At 35.3% G+C, this 20,929-nt stretch overlaps 1 non-coding gene across 1 annotated transcript; it reads right to left on the bottom strand.

Moving 5' to 3' along the window:
- Positions 1-17,872: 17,872 nt before the first annotated feature.
- LOC139034177 (small nucleolar RNA SNORD107) lies at positions 17,873-17,946 on the bottom strand. Its single transcript, XR_011486605.1, has one exon. It is a non-coding gene; the product is annotated as a small nucleolar RNA SNORD107 (small nucleolar RNA).
- Between the last annotated feature and the right edge of the window lie 2,983 nt (positions 17,947-20,929).

Below are 20,929 nucleotides of genomic sequence, written 5' to 3'. Positions count from 1 at the left end.
TATATGTCAGAATTTCTATGATTATGGCAGAAGTAAAGATGAGTGGTAACTACCTAAGTCACGGTAAACAATTTGAATATGTAAAACCACAGTAAGGATAAAAGGAAAGAGAAATAAAATGGCAAAACATCTGAGGAAAATAACAGAGAAGAAATGATACTAATACAAATGTGTTTTAAAGAAAAACACAAAACTCAAAAGGCATAAAACACAGTATGATTATATTTTAATACACAACCAAAATACAAAACACCACAGTAAATTGACAGCAATAAAATATGGTATTTCATTTGCACTACACTAAGACATTGATATAGCAAGGAAAATGAAAGAAAAAAAAAAACCAGAGCAAAATGAAATAACGCAAGAGACTGGTAAGGACTAAGCAAATATGAGATGACAGAACTGAACAGTTAACAGAAGAAAAGGCCAATTTCTTTGTAACATCATCTTGCCAAAGAATAAAAATGTAACATTTATACAGTTTTAGGAAATATATCCACATAAACACTTGTAGATAAGATTGATGAAATCCTGTCTACATAATAGAGGAAAATCTATTTTACTTTGGACTCGAAACTATAAATGTTGGGTGTCCTTAGTCTTCACAGTTTCACTGGAATTATTTCAACAAATTAGTTGGATAAATTTATATATAAACAATGTTTACTGCATAGAAAAATCTATGGCTAGTATATACAGATCCCCTAAAATGCTGTGTTAACTGATCAATAAACCCACAGGATGTGCACAAAATTTCAACAATAATTAGGTAACATAGACAGAGGTGGCAGAATCAGAGGAGGAAAAACAGCATTTAAAAAGTAAAATGTTACACTTAAAATTTTCCATATCCTTTGAAATCTTGAAAATTGTGATTTTTTTTATGAATCAATTTTAAATTTCCCTGTGATAAATGAAAGTTTTAAATATACGCACTAATACTTTTGGGAGCATTGAAATGAAGCTTTGACATTACAAGGTCCTGAGCATCTTTGTGTAACAATGTCTCCATCATTCAAGCTCCTGAGATTCAGTCCAATAGCAACAATGGAAACAGTCCACATGCCTGGTTACAATTCTCTCCAATCACCCTTTAGGTCACTTTCAAATTTGAGCCTTCTCAGCCAGTTTTTCTGATCTACAGGGAGTGTCTGTTGCAATACAATAATGAGGAATTGCCATACATTATGAAGATTATTTTTTGGTTTTATGGAAGATGGTGGCAGAATCAATGGCATCAGTTTTCCTATGTAGTCATCACTTGAGAGGACACACTGGGGAAAAATGGGTAAAGGTTAGTAGCACACTTCATTACATAAAATGAAATGCAATAAATAGCAATTCTAATATGAAAAAACAACAGGTGAATCAAAATTTGCTTTGGAATTCTTTTAACAATGAGAAAGTCAGGTGTTGGTAGTCTTACATCTTGCTTCTTATATCTTCTGGACTGATCCTTTGAACTTTCTCCTCACATTGTCTATGTCCCCTTTTTATTACTCTTATATCTCCAGAGCACTCACTCATGATATCATGCAATCTACATGGCTTTCTGTATAAGAAACATACCAATACCTAAACATTTCAATGAAAATATCCAAGAAGCTTAGTCCATTTGATAAGAAAAATAGTAACTAATAGGGATGCGGAATACATGTAAATCCATGGCTGATTCATGTCCATGTATGACAAAAACCACTACAATATTGTAAAGTAATTAGCCTCCAACTAATAAAAATAAATGGGAAAAAAAGATATAAAGGCTACAAGGGAACTTAGGAAAACATTTAGTTCCTAATCCATTACTTTGCTGCTGCTACTGCTAAGTCACTTCAGTGGTGTCCGACTCTGTGCGACCCCATAGACGTCAGCCCACCAGGCTCCCCCGTCCCTGGGATTCTCCAGGCAAGAACACTGGAGTGGGTTGCCATTTCCTTCTCCAATGCATGAAAGTGAAAAGTGAAAGTGAAGTCGCTCAGTCATGTCTGACTCTTAGCAACCCCATGGACTGCAGCCTACCAGGCTCCTCCATCCATGGAATTTTCCAGGCAAGTATACTGAAGTGGGGTGCCACTGCCTTCTCCAAATCCATTACTCTAGGCCCCATCAAAATTGCTGAGCAGGTACCTCTCAAAACACCATTAATCTTGTCTTTAAGAAAGGAAAGGACAATGGCTCTGCCATGACGGACTCTTTGTGATCCCATGGACTAGAGTCCATGGAATTCTCCAGGTCAGAATACTGGAGTGGGGAACCTCTCTCTCTCTCCAGAGGATCTTCTCAACCCAGAGATCGAACCCAGGTCTCCTGCATTGCAGGTGGATTCATTACCAGCTGAGCCACAAGGGAAGCCCAAGAATACTTAAGTGGGTAGCCTATCCCTTTCTCCAGAGGATCTTCCCAACCCAGGTATCGAACCCACATCTCCTGCAGTGCAGGCAGATTCTTTATCAGCTGGGCCACAAGGGAAGGCCAAGAATACTGGAGGGGGTAGCCTATCCCTTCTCCAGTGGATCTTCCTGACCCAGGAATCAAACTGGGGTCTCCTGCACTGCAGGCAGATTCTTTACCAACTGAGCTATGAGGGAAGCCTGTAATCTTCTTTTTAGTTGTGATTTATCCCTGAGGAAAAAGGAAACATTTTCTGATTAAAGGTAAAACTTTTACTTTCAAGATTATCCCATGGACAGCAGGTGGGCAATAAGGCTCTCTGAGAAAGAATGTTTAAGGAATTTGTCAGTATTCAGTTCTTGCCAGCACATTCCATGAAGTAATCGTACAGCACGGTAGAATGGGGAATGAAAGAAAAGCTCCTAGGGTATCAAGTGCAGGAATTCAGCATCTGTTACATTACTGACTTCATCAACAGCTGTCCCCTCTCATTCTTCCCATAGTTCCACAGCTTCAGGAATTCTAAGATTCTGCATTTTGGTATCATACTGGACCTGAAACTTTTCCATTTTGCATTTCCCAAGTGACTTAATCCAAAAATCATGTACTTTTTCCCTAATTTCTTATCTTTTGCCTAATTAACTCCCCAAATCACAAAACAACTCAGTATGACTTTATGTCAGGCAATGAGTAAGATATTTGCCAAAAATTATCTCTCTCAGTGTGAGAAAAGTGGAATTCTGAAAATCAAGGACCCCTTCAAAAACAAAAAAACTACTGAAGCTTCACATTTGTAGCTCTTAACCTATTGTACTGTCTTCTATCTGGTCTTACAAGCTATCTGTGCCTGCAGTCACCTTGGCACTATCCCACCATGCTATGAAATTCTGGTTGGCCATATGACAAGGTTAGCCAACAGAATATGGCAGAAATGATGCTACATAACCTCTGAAACTAGACCAAAAAAGGCCATGCCACTTCAAACACTTATTTTTATGATTCAAGTGAGAACTTGACTGTGTGATGGTTAAAAGCCTTTTAGCTAAGCCCACCTTCCAAGTCATCTAAAACCAGTGCCAGATGTGAGTATCCAGAACACTCCAGTGGTTTGAATCACTCTCAACCATTGGACTGGGTCTTCCCAGTTGATTCCACATACATTCTGGCACTCTCAGAAATCTTCACCCACAGAATCTGTAGAAATAGCACAATAATGTATTATATATTACTAAGTTTAGGATAATTTGTTACCTATATGTTATCTGAACAATAAACACTAGCTGCCACCAAAATTCCATCAAATTTAAGGAAAGCAGAATATCAGTTCCTGTCAAACCAAAGTGCCCTGCCTTGAATCAAATGAGCACTCAGACTGCCCTTACAATCACTGTCACCAAGGGGTTCTCCTGAGCCCAGAGATGGAAGTGAAGAAAACCTGGAATGAGCAATAATGCAACTGGTCTGGTGACAACACTTACTGACATTAAAACAAAGATGGCAAAAGTATCTTTTCTTGAACTACTGCCTCCCTACAGGTAAAAAGAACATAATAAGGTAAAACACATAGCATTCTGACCAAACACTGAAGCAGCAGGTAAGTGGAGGCTAATGTGGAACCAACACTTAGAAACAGTTCCTCATTAATCAATCAATCCTGTAGCTGATTCAACTCTCCAACATAAATTTACTACTATTATTTTATATCAGCATCTTTCTTAGGCTGCCATGAACCTCTACCATTATCATACCACCAAACTATACATGCAAAAATAGCCAGTCTATTCCCTAATTTATAATTAGTAAAATATTGATCATCATTTGTTTTGCAATATTATGTTATCCTATTTGGTGTTAAGTAAATTAACTGAAGGCGGGCCATCGCCTACATTATTCATGGACTCCATCTTTAATGCAATTATATTTTAAAATAACTGGCTTACTTACTGATTCTCAGGAATATCTGATAATTCCAAAGTGCATGAAGTCTGCACCAGTGTTATTTTCCTGAGCCTAGCCAAAATACAGCATTTCTTGATCCAGAACCTTCTTACTTGTGGTTTACAGTTGAGATTTATAAATTAAGGAACTCCATAGGAAGAATGTTCCTGATGATGTCAGATATCCTCAGATTATCTGCATGTTTTCTTTCACCATATTTACCTGAGAAGCAAGTATACAATAAAGCCAAGGTCAGATAAAAATAAAACTCCAGGAGACACAAATTATGATAACTTTAGAAGTGACAAGAATAGTGAATGCAAACTAAAAACCTAGCAAACATGACTGGCCCAAACAGAATTTTTTTTTTTTTACACTTTACATCTTCTCAGAGTCCTTTCAGTATGAATGTTGAGACTACTGAAATTTTTCATACAAATTCTGAATAATCTAAAAAGCCATAAAGACCTATGACCAACCTATTCAACAGACTCAAACTACTGTAAAGGAAAATAATCCATTCTCCAATTAGGCACATTAATTAAAAGTAATTCCCAAGTTATTCCAAGAGACTTTCCTTCAACAATATGCCACAAATATGGCACTGTCTTATAAAATTACCCTTTATAGAAACTTTCAATGACTACTTTTATCATTCATGTGTTTGTCAACCCAAATATAATTGTATAGCACCTACCTCAAATCCCATCTTCTCCCTTCTTTCCGAGGGTTATCAAATACTCTGTTTCACTGTTGTAAACTCTCTGCTGCACTAGTATCTAAGTCCACACTCTTCATGATCACTCAAAAGCTATGCGTAACAGTCACTGGGAATCCAAAGCTGGATTCAACAGCCCAACACTCCAAAATGTCAACAGGTAATGATGAAGACAAGCACAAATTGGCTGTATCTTTTATGTTCCTTCGTTTGTTAGATGTTGCTTTTGAAATTTAAAATTTTAAAGGCAGTAAATAGCAGCTGTCCCTTTTTTCCTGGTATATTTATATAATAATGTTAAATTTTTGCTATGATTTTCCAGACAACTTTCTATTCCATAATTCACATTTGCATTTTTACATTGTCGTGTAGCAACATGTTTTAGTACTGAACTTACTCATGTGCAAAAGTTTCAAAAAGAATGCTAAAATAATCACCATTATACTATTTAACTCTATCATCATGTCAGAATAAACCCATTCCCTAGGAATACTAACCATTAATATTTCAAATAGAAAAAACAGAGGCATATGGACACACCTCAGCATACACATTTAGTTGTTATCTGTTCAAAAATGACAATTAAAAGAATCAACTTAAAACATTCTTCAACATCAGAATATTTTTTCAGTGTTTGAATGACAGTCATACAAATAAGCTATCATTACAATTCTTCTTTTAATGATGTATATTTCAGGCATTCAAATTATGTTATAATCTCTAACATATTTTCTTCTTTATGAATTTGAGAACAGTAATAGGTAAAATTCCATCAGCAAGTTTTATCATTTCAAAAGTTTTACATATTCAGATTTTGATTGTCATTGCCAAACTGCTACACAAAATAAGATATACTAATGATACTTCTAACAAATTTTCATTATTTACATTATAGGCAACTGAGAATACTCCTGACATTGGTTACTGATTATAATATACAAATTTAACTACCCACCAGAAAATTTTCAAAAGCTCTCAGAAAAAAAAATACTCAAAATCACAGAAATTCTGTTCTCACAGAAGTATATATGGAAACATTAAAAAAATACATAGCCACTTAAACATTTTATATAAAAATTAACATTTAGATATAAATGAAACAGATTTCTACACATTTAAGCTTATAACTGAAATTCCATTTCCATTTTTTGTTCAAAAAGAAAATAAAGCAATGAATAGATGTTTAAATAGAAATTATCCTATCTATATCGCTAGAACTAATTTTACATATGTATGTGTATATACATTTACAATATGTTTGTATATGCATATAAATTTTCAACGAGTACGTTTCTATGGTATAGCAAAATAACCATTACTTTATGTTAGCTATGAAAATAACTATGACTTAAATGACAATTCCCTTTTAATGTCTTCCTTTCTTCCTAAAGATAAAAATAAAATCCTTTGGTCATTTTTCTTTGTTAAAAGTATGCAATCTAATTTTTTCCTATGAGAATCTAACAATCTGCAGACATGGAGACAATCTAGGCATCACTATGCCCAAAAACTCACTGCATAAACACCAACTGTAATGATAGACCCAAGATGGAAGAGCAGAAGGTCAGGCGCTCATCTTCCCCTCTGAACTCCAAAATTACAACTCGCTGCTGGACAACTGTTGACAGGAGAATGAAGGATCCCACCAAAAAAGAATACTCCACATCCAAGGGCAAAGAAGAAGCCCCAGCAAGATGGCTGGAGGGGCAAAATCACGTTTAGAATCAAACCCCATACCCACCAGATGCTTGAAGGGCTCAAACAAAACCTTGGGCTCACCAGGGATGCCACGGAGTCTGAGCTAGACCTGCCTTTGAGTGCGTCTCCAGTGGAGGAATGGATCATCAGGGGCCTGCTGCTGGGGCAGGGGCTCTGGATGCAGCAGACCTGGGTATAGCATAGGCACTCCTGGAGGAGGTCACTATTAACCCCACAACAGAGCCACCAGAACTTACACAAGACTGGGGAAACAGACTCTTGGAGGGCACAAACAAAACCTTGTGTGCACCGAGACCCAAGAGAAAGAGCAGTGGCCTCAGAAGAGACCGACTCAGACTTGCTGGTGAATGTCCAGTCATCTCCAGAGGATGCCTGGGTTGGTGGTGGCTTGCTGCAGGGTCGGGGCACTCCGTAAACCAGTGTGTGCACAGGACCTTTTGAAGGAGGTCACCATTATCTTCATTACCTCCACCATAGTTTGGCCTCAGGTCAAACAACAGGGAGGGAACACAGCCCCACCCATCAACAGAAAATTGGATTAAAGATTTACTGAGCATGGCCCCACCCATCAGAACAAGACCCAGTTTCCCCTCAGTCAGTCTCTCCCATCAGGAAACTCCATAACCCTCTTATCCTTCTCCATCAGAGGGCAAATAGAATGAAAACCACAATCACAGAAGACTAATCACATGGACCACAGCCTTGTCTAACTCAATGAAACTACGAGGCATGCTGTGTAGGGTCACCCAACATAAACGGGCCATGGTGGAGAGTTATAGAAAAACGTGCTCCACTGGAGAAGGAAATTGCAAAGCACTTCAGTATTCTTGCCTTGAGAACCCCCAAAACACTTTCTTGTATTTACTTTGTGTTCATCACAAAATGATGAACTCCCCAGGTCAATAGGTCCCCAATATGCTACTAGAGATCAGTGGAGAAATAACTCAAAAATGAATGAAGAGATGGAGCCAAAGCAAAAACACCACCGAGGTGTGGATGTGACTGGTGATGGAAGTATAGTCTGAAGCTGTAAAGAGCAGTATTGCACAGGAACGTGGAATGTTAGGTCCATGAATCAAGGCAAACTGGAAGTGGTCAAATAGGAGATAGCAACAGTGAACATGGACATTTCAGCAGTGAACTAAAATGGACTGTAATAGTGATTTAATTCAGATGAAGACTATATCTACTACTGTCATTAAGAATCCCTTAAAAGAAATGGGAGTAGCCCTCATAGTTAATAAAAGAGTCAGAAATGCAGTACTTGGTTGCAATCTCAAAAATGACAGAATGATCTCTGTTCATTTCCAAGGCAAACCATTCAATATCACAGTAATCTAAGTCTATGCCCCACCAGTAATGCTGAAGAAGCTGAAGTTGAATAGTTCTATGAAGACCTTTTAGAACTAACACCCAAAAAAGATGTCCTTTTCATTATAGGGGACTGGAATGCAAAAGTAGGGAGCAAAGAGACACCTAGTTTAAAAGTATGTGAACCATGAAGTTCCAGATGTTCAAGCTAGATTTAGAAAAGGCAGAGGAACCACAAATCAAATTACTAACATCTGTTGGATCATCGAAAAAGCAAGAGAGTTCCAGAAAAACATATATTTCTGCTTTATTCTTCAAGAGACGGGAATACCAGATGACCTGACCTACCTCCTGAGAAATCTGTATGCAGGTCAAGAAGCAACAGTTAGAACTGGACATGGAACAACAGACTGGTTCCAAATCGGGAAAGGAGTACGTCAAGGCTGTATATTGTCACTCTGCTTATTTAACTTACATGCAGAGTACATCATGAGAAATGCCAGGCTGGATGAAGCACAAGCTGGAATCAAGACTGCTGGGAGAAATATCAATAACCTCAGATATGCAGATGATACCACCCTTATGGCAGAAAGCAAAGAGAACTAAAGAGCCTCTTGATGAATGTGAAAGAGGAGAGTGAAAAAGTTTGCTTCAAACTGAACATTCAGAAAACTACGATCATGGCATCTGGTCCCATCACTTCATGGCATAGATGGGGAAACAATGGAAACAAGGAGAGTTTACTTTTTCGGGCTCCAAATTCACTGCAGATGGTGACTGCAGTCATGAAGTTAAAAGACACTTGCTCCTTGGAATAAAAGTTATGACCAACTAGGACAGCATATAAAAAAGCAGAGACATTACTTGGCCAACAAAAGTCCTTTCTAGTCAAAGCTATGGTTTTTCCAGTAGTCATGTATGGATGTGAGAGTTGGACTATAAAGAAAGCTGAGCACCAAAGAATTGATGCTTTAGAACTGTGGTGTTGGAGGAGACTCTTGAGAGTCCCTTGGACTGCAAGGAGATCCAACCAATCCATCCTAAAGGAAATCAGTCCTGAACGTTCATTGGAAGGACTGATGCTGAAGCTGAAACTCCAATACTTTGGCCACCTGATGCAAAAAACTGACTCATTTGAAAAGACCCTGATGCTGGGGAAGATTGAAGGCAGAAGGAGAAGGGACGATTGAGGATGAGACTGTTGGATGGCATCACCGACTCAATGGACATGAGTTTGAGTAAGCTCCAGGAGTTGGTATTGGACAGGGAAGCCTGGCATGCTAGAGTCCATGGGATCACAAAGAGTTGGACATGACTGAGCAACTGAACTAAACACCAAAATATTACACAGTCCTAAAAGCCAATTATAAGTTATTACCCTGCTAATACATTCATAGAAGCCACCTCATGATATTTTACAAGATATTTACAAATTTATACTTAGTGAAATCCCATGCATCTAGAAAAACTAGATTTTTTAATGATTCTTTTACTGCTATTTACAATGTTGTCTTGTATGTTGTCATGCATTCCAATTAAGTACAACACTGTATAATTCAAAGGCAATAAAATCTTATAAGACACATTTCCTTTCATTAAAATATATAATGCCCCATCAATAGTACAACTACAAATTATTACTTGACTTTTTTAATGTACAAAAATCTAAGGACTAAACAATGATTAAAATATAAAACTTTCTCTTAGATGAGAATCCAAAAATGAAAAGTGCCATTTTAACTCTTGCTTTTCCATAACTCAGAAAGCAGAATCCTAAACAGCTCAAGAAATCCACAACAGCATCAATTTCACTGCTGAGATTTCTGAAGAAAACAATGGAACTTTACAAAGAATTATTTACAAAATTATACTCTGTGAGACTCTATACATCTAGAAAGTCTAGATGTTAAAAATTAAAACCTATATCCGACTATTTACAAAATTGTCTTGAATATTGTCATGCAACTGAGGGAACACATACAGAACTGTATATAGTTCCAAGAGGTAGTATAAAATTTCTTTGACAAAGTCATTTATTAATTTGAATGTTAAGAAGAAAAAAATAAAGACAAAAAATAAAAGAAGGGTGAGTATTTAGAGCACAGAGGCTTTTTAGGGCCATTACAATATGATGATGATTAATATATTTTTCCAAACCCAAGAATGTACAAGAGCAAGAGTTAATCATAATGTATATAAACTACTGGCACTGGGTGATTGTGTCAATGTGGGGTCATCAATTTTAACAAATGTCCAACTCTCATAGGGGATTTGATAATGGAGGAGGATTTTCATACATGTACTGGGTTGATAATGTGGGGAATTATGCAAGTGTTCAGGCAGAGGGTACATGGGAAATCTGTGCCTTCCTCTCAATTTTTCTGTGAACCTGAAACTGCTCTTCATAAAAATAATATAAATGAAATATGTCAGGAATCTTGGTTTGAATTAAGATATGCCAAAAGAATTTACATGGTGTAAGTTTTAAATATACGTACTTGATACAACAGCCAATTCTCCTTCTATAAGAGAACAGGATAAATGTGTAATGTTGTCATTGTTTCCACTTAGCAACCAAACTAATGTATGATAAATTTTGCATAGCTACAAAGGCCTGTTTGTCAACTTCATTGCTATGTTGATTTTAAAAGACAATAGTACTAACACATTTATAATGAAATAGTTATAAAATTAAACTTTTTAGATTTTCAGTATATTTAGAAATATTACATGTTTAAAACTAAATTACTCTTGCTCCTTATTTACAAAATTATTTTGGCTATTGCCATGTTAGCAAGTGAACACAAACATTTTGATACAATTTTCTTTAGGAAACTGAATTGCATCAGGAACCTTAGCACATCTGGGAAAATATGTTACACCTACATGGCCCACAATTAGAGGTAAAATTATATAAGAAATGTCTGTATCTAGAAAGAACACATGTTTTTAACTGCATACACAGCATTCTAAAAGTCACTCAAGAACAGTGATACTTAATGTACCATTCCATTTCTACAAGCATAAAGCTTATGTGCTATGACTTTTAGGTAAATATATATTCAAAACCATGACAGAAATTTCTGAATATCTAGCATTATATGGTACAAAAAACAAAAATCTGATCACAGGCACACAACCACCTAATAATACTGTCCCCCCCATACAGACTAAGTATAAACACATAATGGTCATGCAACACTTCTATTCATAATATATATTTTTCACCATTAGTTTAACATTAATATATTGATTCCGTGTGTGTGTGTGTGGTTTTAGAACACATAGGAACTTGTTAAAGAAGAACTTGCCTGTTAGACAAGTGTGGAATGTGTCCTTACTCTGTTCCAATATTTAAAACTCGAAATTTAGATGGAAAGAAAAAATACACAAGTCTGTGTATTTAAAAATATGAATGATGATTTCTACACTGTAACAAATAATGTCTAATGAGAAAACCTCAAGAATAATAAAAAATAATAAATATTATTTATAAATAATAATAAAACTCAAAATCCTAGCCTAATTCATCAAGATGCTCACTCTACTTTAAGATCAAACAATGACCGTACTTTAACATTTCAATGAAAAGGTATTCCAAAATTATTGACAGAAATTAAAAATATTTTATGAAATAGCATGTATCTGCAATATAGAAAGCAAAGTAACAAATTAATCCCTAGCAACCAAATATATCCCAAATACAAGTAGTTTAGCAATTCAATTTGTCAAAATAGTGTTTTTACTTTTGTCTATCAGTTTGGTTCTCACAAAATACATGCCTACCAGGCAAATCCTATGTAGACATCATTTTAAAAAACTAACACATGTTTACCACATATCTAGCAGCCACACAATATTCTCCAGCAATAAATAAAGGTCATAAACTAAAGCTTGCTATATCATCTGCCCTCAAAGAACCCAAAGAACCCAAGACTAAAGCCAAATGATAACTGGCCCCCAAAATATTTCCATTCTATTACTTTCAGTATCACTAGTTTTATACACACATATGTGCATGTATTCATATGTGTTTATATGTCTACATAGATATGTATGTAAAAACATCCCTGCAAATCGAAGACTAAATGTCTAGAGCAAATGACTACATATTCTATTTTATTAACCACCATCTAAAAACATCCCTTAACTGCCCAATTATTTACTCAGATCGTCTGAAAACTAGGCAGAATTTTCACTCTCTGCAGTTAATATTTTATAAAACATGCATAAATTATAGCTCACATGCCTAAAAACATATAACAATGCTATTATATATACATAATATAAAAACATTCCTTTGATCAGTCAACTATTTAATGAACTCAGGTCTGATATACTATCACTAACATCACCCATAAAAACTTACATATTGTCTATACAACTATAAATAAGTACTTTAAAACAATAATTCACTATTTTCATTAAAAGTCAAGTGCCACTGGCAAATGAAAACTTTTCTAACCTATGCTGTTTTACCAAATGTGAAGATTTATCTAAGTTATATAAAGGGTTGTGTTCTTTTTTATACAAATATATCTGAAAAACATAAAAGCAGTCCAGTGATGTTTTGACCATGAGAAATCCTGTCATAAAATGACATATTTACATTAGATACTGCACACTATGTATTTCTCACAACCTAAAAATTGTGTCTAATGATCCAATAGGGAACATTTCTTTTGGCAAACAAAAGTATTTCTATCCTATTACGCTGATATGCATTTACAATGATATACACAATTACAAGTTAAACAAAAAATTTAACATCACTTATAACAAACTGGTTAACAACTTCTACCAGAAATGAACCAATGCTGATTGGCAGTTAGAATATTTATCAAATATATTTAGATTCCCAACATCTGATCATGGAGCAAAGTCTAGCTCTTCACATACACAATCTTCCAAAACTCCCTATTCTCTGTCTCCTAAATTCGGCTTTTATTTGCCTAACACAAAGTGGTCTCGAAATTCCTCAGTAACCAACATGATATTCTAGTAACTGAAATGCCCAAAATGTCAGCCATCTCTATGCATGATAGGATGGTAAAACACGGTACTTTTTCTATCATGTAGAAAGCTATTAAAAAAAAAAACCCACTCAACCCTGATTATATAAGCGTTGAGAGGCTCTTCTCTTGTGCAAAAATTCCATCATGATAAGGCAATCTCATACCATAAAAACCTGTAACACAAAAGCCATTTACAGGATAATGTCGACATCCAGATAGAGCACCCTTAATAGAATTTCTTAGGTGACAGCTGAATACAGAACAATCTCTCTCACCCCAAAAAGCCATTGCAATAATCCAATCAAATGATTTCAAATGTATACATCATTCAGAGATATTCTTACAATCCTTATTTCTATAATCATGTATTAAAATAATTCTTCTATATATATTAACAAACTTAATATTTGCAACACACTGAGAAATGTCACAAAGCAATTATATTTGGTTATGTCATACACAGTATTTTTAAAATGCATATAAACAATAACAGTGCCTTCCTTTGCTTTTATGATATACTAATATTAGACATTTTCATGTCTCTTTTTGCCAGCCATAAATACAGAATTCTGTACAGCTTACAAAATGTCCTCAGAATCCCTTTCTAAGTCTTTTCCAGAAGACAATTTTACCACATATTTTTAGAAACCTTAGGAAACAAGCTGCATTATCTTATATAAAAATAATATAGTGATTATAAATGTAGACCTATGTACTTGAATATTAGATTCCAAAAGATTAAGCAAAGAAAGAATACAATAAGCTCTTACATAATGAATTTCATTCTCTTCATCTCCTAACATTCAATGAACAATTCATCATTCAGAATATTTTATATCTCAATACCATTACCCAAATACAATTTTCCTAAGTATTTAAAAACATTCATAAGCTACAAATGTCAAATTAATTAATAGAATTAGATTTAGAGTTGCTTTAAAATGCAAGTAAGATTTGTTTATCATAAATGTACACAAATGCCATGTATATAGGGCTTTCACTGGTAACTGTGATAACCCACAGGAAGGAAATTACTCTTCCTCACCAATCCAAAGACTGCTAATGAAATATAAATATTTGAGAACCAAGATGAAGTTCAGGCCAGTATTAAACTTATTTTGTCTATAATTCTGTAGATGGTGAAGCTTCTAACTGAAATCAAGAAGCACTGTCCTTCCCTTCCTAGTCTCATATTCCTATAGGGTTAGCTTATGTGTACTTCAGATTGTGCAGACTAGCCAATAGTTGAAGTTTTACCCAGTTGAAATAATTTTCAATTCAGTAGACATCCTTCACATACTTGAATCTTGAAGAGAAATCTGGAATGAGAGTTGCTGTCCTGATGCTGTTGGATCAGGCAAATCAAGCTGATTCATGTCAATGTATGACAAAAACAACTACAATATTGTAAAGTAATTAGCCTCCAACTAATAAAAATAAATTAAAAAAAATACAGAGTTAAATATCTAGAAAGTGTCTATACAGAAGCGCCATGGCCAAAGATGCTTTAAATTGGCAATAGGTATAGAATTACTTATCAGTCCATAAGTAAAACTGCTCAGATACTCCAGAAAAATCTGCTCATCTATGTTAAAAGAAAAAAAAGTTTGCACAACTACCCTAAAACCATCCTGAGTTGCACGCTGTATCTTGCTGTGCAAAAATATCTTGAGATTCTTGTGGACCAAAGGGTAAGAGAAAAGGAGTTTGAAATTTATGAGTCCAAATGTTCAATAACTAGAACTGGAAAATTTCCAACTTTTCACAGTGGCAAAAAATACTCAAAATATTATCAGTTTATATAAACCTTTGTCTTCTTCTCCGATTATTGCTTATTTCTAAAACTTCTGAAACACGTCAATTGCAGATTTATGAAGAACACGATGTGGTTTCATCATCTTTCTCAAAGATTGTTCTGGCCAACAGATAAATTAGAGAATCTGAAGCTGGCAGTTAGGGGACCAGTTAAAGTTTCAGTATGAAAAGCAGCTCCAAAACAGCCATCTATATAACACAGTAGCTATTGTGCAAAAAAGATTCTAAGTTTCTGGATGAAATCCTTGTCCATCTTTCTTAGGCTCCATTCATGTCCATGAATGACAGCCAATCACCTTCAAGTTGACATCATGTTTCAAATCTCTGTAAAACTGACAGTTAAATATATATTATACAATGATTTTAAAAGGATGTTTATGAATTATTTCCTGCTTATGTGCCACTATTTTCGTTGAATTATCTATCCATGTGTTTGCAATTTTAAAAACAACTATTCAAAGTCTTTTCTTTTACAATGAGTGGTAGGACGATGTTTATGGCACATTATAAAAACCAAGAGAATAATCGATATATTCTGCTAACCTAAATATAACAGATGCATTTTCACATATCTTTATGTGTTCAAGTTACTCTGTTAGTCACTAATAAATAAACTCTGTTGGACCACAGCTACTGAGACAGTGCGCTAGAGCTCATGAGGGGCAGTTCCGGCCTCCACACACCTAGAGCCTGTGCTCTGCAACGAGGGAAACCACTGCAGTGAGAGGCCCAAGCTCCACAACAAGAGCGGCCCCTGCTCGCCACAACTGGAGAAGCCTAGGCACAGCACCAGAGACCCAGTGCAGCCATAAACAACAGATATTAAAAAAAAGAAGCCTTTTTTTTTTAACACAGAAGTTTTATTCTCCAGTGAGCTAGACGGAAACAGGTAAAGGCATTCAGTAAGAGATACACACTTTTCCCTTCACCAAAGCCCCAAATCAGAGTTTGGAACTCTCACATAAGTGAGTTTAAGATAGTACAGTATTACCCAGGGAATTCCCTGGCAGTCCAGCACTTGGGAGTCCACACTTTCACTACTGAGGGCCTGGGTTCAATCTCTGGTCTGGGAACTAAGATCCTGTAAGATACAAGGTGCAGCCAGGGACAGCAGGGAACTGTACTACACAATTCCCTGATCTTAGATTCTGGCTGGCACAATAAATTTTCTTACTGCTTGACTCAATCCTTACAAAAAAAATAATCAGAAAATAAATGTTAAACTGAAAGCCAAATTTTGCCTATAAGGCCACTTTTTGTACTTACCAATAATTAGGACAATAGTGTAACAAAAATTACTATCAAAAACCTATTAGATGCCAATTTTTATTATAGGCTTTGGTGAAAGAAAAGTCATAATGACACCAAGGCCTACAGTGAACCATTACTGTTCCATTCTAATAAAGGAGGAATATTAGAAAAATTTATCTTTCCTATATTAGAAATATTTCCAATATCAAAAAAACCATCTTTCCAAAACCTGCCATGTTATAATCTTAGACAACAAAAATATTATTCTATAACAGACTTTCATAAGTTTCTTCTTTGTGACTTCAGCAATTTTGAGGGAGGGAATATTTGTATTGTTACTTTGACATCACTTAGGGCCACAATTCACTGTCTTGGTCAAAAAAACCGCTCAGTCTATTTAAAATTCAAAGCCAGTGTCCAGATAGCGTAAATCTTACACTAAAAATGTTAAGTAGTAGGTAGAAATTATCATGTCTAAGAAAACATATTACTCACTGATATCATTTCTATTATTAGAAATATTTCTTAAAAAACCTACCATTTGTTTGAAATTTTCATTTATTAGTCATTTGTATGACTGAAGAGCAGAAGTCACAGAAATAAGGCTTCTTCATCTACCAACTAAGAAGCTGATCACAGAAATAAGACTTCTTCATCTACCAATTAAGAAGCTGAAATAAGTATTCTGTAGCAATAAACCAGCAGCTCCCCTGTACTAACTGCCCCATGCACTGTTTGCAAAGATATACTGGCTGTGTGAATACCTGATGCTACTTATCAACATTCAAATGTAGAACAAGCAAACCTAGATTTCAAATAATGCTCTTCAAGTGAACCTCATCATCTTACTAAGCAACAAAGGTATGCTCACTCCTATGAACTCAAATTACACTTATTTCCACTTTTGACAAAAAAAAATGACTAAAATGTATCCCTATGGGTATCCTGTAAACTTCATGACGAAGTACTTAGCTTCTCTACAATAAATCCTGATATTTACTAAACAGCTATTCCCAGAGAGGAGCCAAACTTACTTACTGAGTATTAAGAGCATAACATTAGATATCAGATAGCCCTAGATTCTAATCTGTCACTAATACAAGTTAATATTCACCAAGTATCTAATAAAATTTTTAAAAACCAGTAATGGCATCTTTCTTAAGCATTTACTCTGTGATAGGCTCAGATCCCATTGATCAACTGCAGACAACTGAAGAGAAATAAACTGTCCTTAAACACCAACATCCATGTGACATCACTTACCACACTCACTGCATTTCATAAAATATGTTCCATAAACACTCTTTCTGGACATCACTTAGACACCTAGAACTGGTTTCCAATGTTTGATCCAAGATGTGGTAGTTTGCTTTATTTCAATCTTGCTTCTGTCTTTGTTTCCACCTTGTCACATTCTGAGATCCACAGATGAGCTTCCATTCTTGCTTTGAACAGTGTGTGTGGTATACACACACACACACACACACACATACATATATGTATATATATATGTGTGTGTGCACATATAAAAAAGGAAGAAAAGAGAAAATAATTACGAAAATCTATGAGAAGGAAACAAGAGATGCCTGGAGAACTGGCACAAAGCGCGCTACGCCCCTGCCAACTCCAGCTATTCGGTTTCCGCATGTCAAGACAGCATCTTCTGCCAAGAGTAACGTTCTCTGCAAAGTCTACTGAGGCACATTGACTAGATTTCAGAGTGTCCTTTAAAGCTCAAAGTTTGAAATCATTATGTTCAGACAAGGTCCTATGTCATCATAAACCTAGCCAAGGCCTCTGCGATATGATCTTTTTTTAAAAAACAAGATTATTTTACCTGGTGTGGTTTGTTTCTTTCCTAAATGTAGTTAAGTAAGATTTTCAGCCTTGTTGCAGCATTACTGGGTGGGATCCACATTGACACATCAGAAAATTCAGTAACCACATTCTCTCTTTCTTTCAGAGTCATCAATTATGTGGGCAAAAAGGCACTGCATATGAATGAAAAAGATTCGAGAAAAAAAATCCATGATAAGATGATTTGCTTTATCTAAGAAAATTCAAATTCTGAACATTTTTATATTTATGGCCCATCCCAAGGGAGTTAGAATGCAAAGATGAATAAAACAGAACCTGGCAATATATTATAAACTCAATAACATGTATCTGAACACTTCATAATACAATAGAGGTTTGTAACTGACTACCTGCTGAAATGATTAATAAGTCTTTTTTGATATTGTGCTTTTTTCTGGTCTTTGCAGGATTTTGAAAATTCTACCATTTTCACATAATCCCATAAGTTACTCCTGTAAGTAAAGACGATAACCCTATATGCAAAACAGAAAAAGAGACACAGATGTACAGAACAGACTTTTGGATCCTGTGGGAGAAGGCGAGGGTGGGATGTTCTGAGAGAATAGCATTGAAACAAGTATACTATCAAGGGTGAAATAGATCACCAGCCCAGGTTGGATGCATGAGACAAGTGCTCAGGGCTGGTGCACTGGGAAGACCCAGAGGGATGGGATGGGGAGGGAGGGGGGATCAGGATAGGGAACACATGGAAATCCATGGCTGATTCACGTCAATGTATGGCAAAAATCCACTATAATATTGTAAAGTAATTAGCCTCCAACTAATAAAAATAAATGAAAAAAAAATTTTTTTAATTTAGCTCAGTTAAAAAAAAAAACCATGAGTTTTGTTTACAAAAGTTAAAAATTTTTTATCTCACTTAAATGTGGAATCTAAAGAATCTGAAAACTAGAATGGTGATTGCTGCCAGGGGTTTAGCAGGTAGAAGAAATGAGGATATGCTGATCAAAGGTAATAAACTTTCAATTTTATGATGAATAAATTCTAAGGATCTAATGTACAGCATGGTGACTACAGTTAATATATGGTACACTTAAAATCTGCTATGACAAATTTTACATATAGATCTTAAATGTTCTTACTACCAAAAAAGTAACTCCGTAAGGCAATAGATGTGCTAACTCATCTTACTGTGGTAATCTTCTCACAGTATATACATTTTACAAGACATCATGCTGTGTACTTTAAAATTATACAATGCTATTTATTACTAATATATCAATGAAGTTGGGAAAAATTACAAGACTTCTAAAATTAGACATGATTACACAAGTGAGTACCAATGCGTCTATGGAAGCATGGAACTATGTCACATCTGACATGTTTCTATACCAAGTCCAGTTTGGCTATCACATAAGCACAGAATACCACAAACAACTCAAAACCAGAAAGGTAGTATAATTATTATATTCCAAATTCTTACTTCAATTTTAAAAAGTCCCAGAATTCTACTGAAAACTGTAAACCACAATAAAAATAGATATTGCCATACAGTATGTATATCTTTATGGAGCCACAGTGAATGTAATGTGAACATTAAATTACATTAAATTACAGTAAATGTGAACAGAAAATTAGGAAGTTGCTGTCCAACTATGTTTTAGGTGAAACATGCACTCATTCAAATGCAGGTATGTAGGAGAAACTCTTAGGGACACCAAGTATTTACTTCCATGAGTGTCTGAAAACTGATTATGTTGGTTTTAGTATGTGACCGCAAAAGAACTCTGTAGAAGCAGATCTAGCAATCCACAACAAAATATCCATACTTCTCTTACACCAAGTTTTCTTAGTATGTATTCTGCAATGAAGAGTTTTCAAAAAAACAATTCAAGTTCTAAGCAGAGAAAAATACTATTATCACCAAGCAAAAATAATGGAAGTAAGCGTTTTGCATAATCTAGGGTTCTTGCCATTCACTTCTAACTTTCAAAAGAGGCCATCTTTAGTTAATATTAGAGAACAAGTCATCTTCAAATATGCATATTGAAAGGCTATGCACACCAGCAGATCTATACAAGGATGAGTCTTTTCCTTCCAACGACATAAAAAAGTACCACAAATTATTTAAAGCTGATCCAGAGAGCAGGCTTGTCAGAAAATAACACTCTTTACATACTTTTTCTTCTAAAAAATGAGGGTTGTATATCTGTCATATATATCAGGGTCAATTTTCTCCTAAGAGAATGGTTTTGACTGCAGCGATCCAAATGCCTGGGGCTCTGTTAATCACAAAGTTTCTTTGTAACATTCACAAACTCTAAAAAAATTATCACACGTATTATAACATCTCATAAACCAAGGAAGGCTTGCTTGGCTGCTTTTGTTCCTTACCTGAAAGCAGCCATTAATCTTAAAAATTACTTTGGGATAGACCATATAAAGTTGGGGCCAGCACTTGCAGTCATTTTGAATGCCCCTCTTCTTCCAGAGACTGTTACTTGAAAGGCCATGATTTAAAAGCTGGAAAAGGTGACACAGATATAATCTCTGCTGATAAAATCAAAGCAGAAGACAAATTAGTCTACAAGTCTTAAATTATTAAGGAGTTATTACCAATCTCGAACTGTGGTGTTTTACAAGCTAAATTCCTACAATCAATAAGGACTCATTTATTGTCTAGTTGAAACATTAGCCATAAAACCTTAAACCTCCAACCTCTTCTTTTTAAGAGATTTCACTGTTCCATATCAACTCTAACTAGACCTAGATATTTGGACATTTGTTAACTATTTAACTGGAAGATATTGTCTACTTCTCTGAACTTCCCATACTCACTAAATGATGCAGCTGGATATGATTGTAACTGGTATCTAACAGAGTCAACTAGGTTCTTCCTTGGTAGTCCAGTGGTTAAGACACCATGCTTCCAATGTAGGGGGTGTGCATC

This window comes from Odocoileus virginianus, unplaced genomic scaffold, assembly GCF_023699985.2.
Source record: "Odocoileus virginianus isolate 20LAN1187 ecotype Illinois unplaced genomic scaffold, Ovbor_1.2 Unplaced_Contig_33, whole genome shotgun sequence".
Lineage (NCBI taxonomy): Eukaryota > Metazoa > Chordata > Mammalia > Artiodactyla > Cervidae > Odocoileus > Odocoileus virginianus.
This window is presented reverse-complemented; position numbering and strand designations above follow the sequence as displayed.